The sequence below is a fragment of the Lathyrus oleraceus genome, chromosome 3 (genome assembly GCF_024323335.1).
Source record: "Lathyrus oleraceus cultivar Zhongwan6 chromosome 3, CAAS_Psat_ZW6_1.0, whole genome shotgun sequence".
NCBI lineage: Eukaryota > Viridiplantae > Streptophyta > Magnoliopsida > Fabales > Fabaceae > Lathyrus > Lathyrus oleraceus.
Window position 1 is genome coordinate 496,225,191 of NC_066581.1, and position 6,747 is coordinate 496,231,937.

The window sequence follows — 6,747 nt, forward strand, 5'->3', positions numbered from 1 at the left end:
TAAAGATTCACATTCAAACATTCAAATCGCGATAACTCAACCTACAGTTAATCATTTCACAAACCACAACTTGCATGATGTTCTACGTTGAATGATCTTTCTAACGCATATCACAATTTAAAGAATAGTGAGATTCAAAAATTAACCTCAAGTTGAAGACAGTTGTTGTTCTTGATGCTTTTCGCTCCAATTGTCCAAAATAGATCAAGGTTGATGTATAGGAAGATGAATGGAGAAGTTATCTCAGCTCAAACACGATCCAGCAGCAAGAATTCTTGAATCACCATTGTTGAGCACACTTTAAACAGTTGTGATTTTGATGATTCCTTGCACAAATTCGATGAAACAGTCCAAGCTTATGGTTTATGGAATTTGAATCAACAAGAATTTTGCAAAATGATTGAGAATTGATGAAGTTTTGATCAAAAATGTGATGAAGATTTTTTTTGAGATTTTGGAAAATTGGAGGGAAAGTTTGTTAGATTTCTTGAGAATTGCAATTGTGATTAGCATTCTGTTATGATTAGCATCTTATACTTCACCTTAATCCACTTTGTTAATCTCAAATTAGCAAAAACTTGGAAGATTAGCATAATGTCATTTTTAAGTGCAAGGGCAAAAGTGACTTTCCACATTAAGCCATATGACAACAAGATGACAGCTCCAACAACTTCTAATTGGCATATGTGATGTGTTAGAAGTGGTCTCATGTCCAAATTCATTGTATTTCTCAATTTCACTATGCCATGCCAAAAATACACTTAAGTCCACTTGAATTTTGACTTTTTGCATTGACCAATTTTGATGAAATTGGACCATGCCTCATGAAAGATCATAGGAAATGTGGTTTGCTCAAAGAAAAATCACCCAAATTGGCCATTCCATGTGAAAGTTAGGCCACTTTGATTATAGGCATTTTTGGAAAATGAATGGACCATATCTTGTCAACCACACATGGGAATTTCAAGTTCTTGGACTTTTTGGAAAGGTGAGAGCAAGATCTACAACTTTCATGTTGAACAAATTTTCATTTGAAGCTTTTTTGGACACGTAATTTTGAGGTGAAAAACTTTCCATTTTTGGAAACTTCCATTACAAGTCACTTTCTATTTTTGGCAATTTTTGTCCTGACTTTATTTTCTTCATTCTTGAGCTTTGAAATGTCAAATGAAACTTGTTTCAACCTGAATGAAGTGTATCCCACTCTCTCCCACCTCCAAATCCATAAAATCAAGCACAGTTGACCACAGATGACTTTTCAGCTGATAGATGAATTTGGCAATGCACTGATCAATCTGAGCCCCAATCTTCTGATGAAATGGCTCAAGGATGAAACCCTAGCTTCCATAAGCTTAATACAATCATGAAATGATCCCCATATCCATTTTAGACCCCATCTCCTTGCTATGCCCTGATTGGCCCAATGCAACTGATTAGGGTTGACCAGTGGTCAAAACCCTACTCTCAAGGTATCTTGATCAAACTCTTGAACCTCTTGGATGATATCAAGACCCTAATTTGAACCACCATCCTTCAGATAGTTAGTGATCAGTCCAATGAGTGAAATCCTAGCTTGCACATTAGCCCCTTCATCTTCTGATCAAGACTTGTGAGGATGACTTGCACAATGTAACCACATGATATGCAATATGCAATGCCTAAAGACCTACAAATGATATGCAATATGTTAAGCTAGTCCCAAGAGAGGAGGGCAAATTTTGAGGTGTTACAGCTGCCCCTATTCAATCCACTGTGAACCTGTCGGTATGAATAGCCTCGGCTTTCAGATGATCAGGATGAAGAGTGATTGAATACCAAGAACAGACGAACAATTTGCACTCTGATGGGATATAATTAACAACGCCTGTCAGAAACGGCGAAGAAACACAATCTCGAAACAAAAATCCATCTGGTATGGAGAAAGTCAGCCTGAACCCCAAAACAGAAACGTCGACCTGGATACCAAAATAAATGGTAACGCAGGGATAACCGTGGCCTGAACACCACCTATCCGCTGGGGATTATCTCCTTCTTTTTATGCTTTTCTTGAACCCCGAAATATTCTTGCGCAAATGATCCCGGATCACTGCATTTGAACCCCATTCTCCATTCTCTCGTGATAATTCCGCTGGCAACGTCAGAAATAACACCAAGACCCCTCCGATGGCGACATATCCGAGGGTACACCTTCAACCAGGCACCGACTGATAACGGGGAAGAAACTCGATGTTGACAGGACATCGAACAATGATGTCTACAGGACATCGAACAATGATGTTTACAAGACATCGAACAATGATGTTTACAGGACATCAAACAATGATGTTGACAGGACATCGAACAATGATGTTGACAGGACATCGAACAATGATGTTGACAGGACATCGAACAATGATGTTGACAGGACATCGAACAATGATGTTGACAGGACATCAAACAATGATGTTGACAGGACATCGAACAATGATGTTGACAGGACATCGAACAATGATGTTGACAGGACATCGAACAATGATGTTGACAGGACATCAAACAATGATGTTGACAGGACATCGAACAATGATGTTGACAGGACATCAAACAATGATGTTGACAGGACATCGAACAATGATGTTGACAGGACATCGAACAACGATATTGACAGGACATCGAACAATGATGTTGACAGGACATCCAACAACGATGTTGACAGGACATCGAACAATGATGTTGACAGGCATCAAACAATGATGTTGACAGGCATCAAACAATGATGTTGACAGGACATCGAACAATGATGTTGACAGGCATCAAACAATGATGTTGACAGGCATCAAACAATGATCGACCAGACATTAAACAATGACTGGGAAATAACTCGACGTTTACTGGACATCGAATGATGATGTTTACTGACACCAAAGAAAGCTCGACCAGACACTAAACAATGACTGGGAAATACTGCTGCCCCAAAATCACGATGCTGAACTCCTCAGAGCATCGTCTTCACTATCCGGCAAAACCAAATCTCAAGCGGTAACCACGGCTCGAGTCGCGCTGATCGCGTAACATTTCTATCTCTGTCCGACGGAAAAGTTTCCTCCAGCATCGCACTACTGGGGAATATTGCTGATCTGACATCATGATGCTAAACCCATCAGAGTAGCATCTTCCAACTTCTGTCGAAACCACCTCTCAAACAATAACCACAGCTTGAGACTAGCCTATGCTTGCAATGATGCATGACTTTTTCTGCGTAATGCTCCATAATTATGGAAATGCTACGCGATTTATTATGCAATATGCTATGCTTATTCTACATGATGAATGCATAAAAAGTATCCCCCTCAAGGGACTCTGCTGAGGAGCACGAGACACTCCGTTGAGGAACTTGTCAATACTCCAATCTCCACCCAGCTGGGGAAATAGCACTGCTGCTGCTGGGAAAAGGTAACCCTTGCTGGGGAAGAACCTCCTTTGCACCCAATCCGCTCGGGAAACTGCTGGGGATAAGAACCACCAACACTCTGTGGGGATACAACAGTCTTCGACTTGCTGGGGATATAAATCCCGACTCTGCTTTGGGGAACCCTCATAGATACCTGGCAACTTCACTGGGGAAATGCTCACAAATAGCTCCACTGGGAAACAGCAACCTCCAGGCCTGGCAACTGAGGAAGCATCGATCTGACACCTGCTGGGGATAACCATCCTGACCCTGCTAGGAAAGCGAATGCCACTCCGCTGGGGACAACCCATGCAATCCATAGATAGAATCAACCCAACTGGGGATGCAAATATCAGTCCGCTACGGAAACTCATCCAATCCACTGATAGGATGAACACTGCTGGAGATATATTTCATTGAAACCCGCTCCACTCGGGGATAGCAACCTTCGGGCCTGGCTGCTGAGGAAACACCGTTTTAAACTTGTCGGGGATAACCATCCTGACTCAGCTAGGGGACCCACAGACCTTGGATCTGCTGGGGATTTAGCCCTCACAACTCTGCTTGGAGACCTAGCTGGGAAATGAGAAAAGTTGGTACAAAACACCCGTCGACTCGTCGAACCACGGTATCCACCTCCCAATCTCGTACCAACTTTCCACTTTTGAGAATTCCCAGACTCGTCTGGACTTTTTGTTGATTCCTTAGGATTGGCATTAATTTTAGAAAACAAATAATGTAATCATCTCTGTTGTTTTAATATGTTGGGTTGAAGAAATTCAACATCTGGACCAACATGTCATGTACGATGTCACGACATCAGGTCTGTGACATCGCACATGTGTAGAAAACTGAATTAATTAATTCAGTATATATTCTGGGATCAGCAAGGATATCTGGTGAATATCCTAACTCCCATGTGGAGGTCTTGAAGACTCAATCAGAAGATATATAGGCTCAAAATATGGAGATATATATGGAGAGATTTTAGGATTGAAGACCTTGTTTGTAGCAGAATTTTTCTGCTGAAGTTGTAACAGCAAAGAACAAGTCTGCTGCGATTTCTGAAGGCCCAAATCCAGTTGGGTGATTAGGTTATAAATAGCTGATTGTAATCTAGTCTTTGTAAGCCTCTTAGAATGAATTTTTAGGGGTGTGTGTAAGGTAAACCTCCCAATCTGTGGGAAGGTTACCATGTGTATCTCAGTGGTAAATCCTGAGAGTTTGTGTAACTCAAAGCCTGTAGGCAAGAGTGATTTTGTTCTTGAATGAAGCTGTGAAGCAAGTTCAAGGTGTGTGAACATTACATTGTATTTGTAGTGATAGGAATGGAAACTGGAGGTTTCTATCTAGGAGTTCCTAGGTATAGATTGCATTGGGTAGGGATTAAGTGATGAGTTGTAAACGGGTGAGTTTAACTCTGAATTGATACTACTAATAGTGGATCTTCTTCCTGGCTTGGTAGCCCCCAGATGTAGGTCATGTTGGACTGAACTGGGTTAACAATTTCCTGTGTTTGTTTTCCTTCTGCATGTGTTTATTACTGTCATAACTCAGCAGGTATTCCAGGCAGCTTATCAAGATGATAACTGACCTGGCATATAGCCTTCTGTTTGAATGTCAATCAGAAAGCTGTAACATTCATCAGGGACAGTACATACTGAATGATAAGTAGGTTCACTGTAGTTCAGTATTTATTTAAGTCTGTTCTTCTCAAGGATAACAGACATGGCTGAAGGATCATAGTGAAACTGTCAAACTGGATGTTTTGACAGTTGATACTGAAGGATGATACTGAAGTAGAGACTAGTTGGTCTTTTCCAGTATTGCAAACTTAGCACAGCACATTTCCAGGAACATAACAGAATCAGCATATGTTCTGGATGTCGAACTGAATGTTGTGACATTCATTCCCAACAGCAGGTGCTAAAGTGTAGGATGATTGGTTTTTCTGGTTCAGTATTTTTCTCAGGGATTCAATAGCCTAGAGAAAAACCAGGAAACCAACTACTAACCTACAATTAATGAACCTAACAAATAGCCAAATTGTTAGCAATCTAATAAGTGGAAATTAGATTAACATGTTCAACCTTAATTCAGGAAATTCAAGTAAAAGATACACACACTGGAACAATGTAACAGATGATGTCCACAAACAACTGTAAGACATCATGCTGATAACTATGGAAGAAAACAACAGAAGTGAGTGCTAGGTTTGATTTCTGTTGAGTCCTTCTTCCTGATGCACAGAACCAGGGGTTCATACATTCTAGGGTGACATAGAATGAGATGTCGTGACATCTGTGAACCTGTGCATATTAGTACAGTGGTTAATAACTATCTTGCTGTATTAGGTACAATGTTAGATCAGATGTCATGACGTGGAGTATAACACCTGAAGTCTGACTACACCAGAATTTCAATTGGTATCAGAGCAAGCATCCTGTTCTGCTTCTGGATGAGATCCATGGGGGATACTTTCTGGTATCTTGCAAGGAGTTATGTTAGTACTAATGCTGGAACCTGTAAAAGGTTCTGTAATTTCCCTGAATGGTCCCTTGAAGTAGGTGGATGGACTGTTCATGACAGGAATGGTGTGTACCTGTCTCTGGAGGGTGGCAATTGGCCTGTATGTGGGACAGCTGTGCCAGTATTGAATCACATTCAAACTTGGTATGGTCTTGGAGGCTGATCTGGTGAAGTGTGTGTTCATAGGTTGAGTTGTATTATGATTTCCGCTGCATAATACCTGGCAAAACTCAAACTCTGATGTTGTTTCCTCTCATGTGGATGAAAGGCTGCTGTAGTCAAGATCTCATCATAATCTACTGAAGATGTCAAAGATACTTGAGTCTCCTCAAGTCCATTCATCATGAAGTTCTCACTTCAGGATAGTAAGAATCTCTTAATCACTGATTCTTTTACTCACTTGAGTAGGGGGTATGAAGATCTTGAAGGCCTTCAAGGAAGGTTTGTTCCAAGGAGGTGGAACTAATGTTCTATGCGATGTTAGAACATGTTATTCAACAAGTATGCAGCTACTGGTTGAAGAGCAGATGTTTTTAGGTGTCAAACAAAGGGATACTTGTTTGGAACCTACTCCTGACCTGGAAGAGGAGACATCTGTGTGTGCTAAGTTGACAAGGGTAGGGTCAACTGTGTGTATGCTCAAGAAGGTCACATGTAGAGGTCTGGTCTCTAGAAGTGGAGCTGGGTGAGATGTGACATTGAGCAATTTCCTGCTGCTTGTCCTACTCCTGGAGATTGAGCAGGGTTGGATAGGTGTTCCCTGAAGTACCATGTTGTGTTGGAAGACAAGT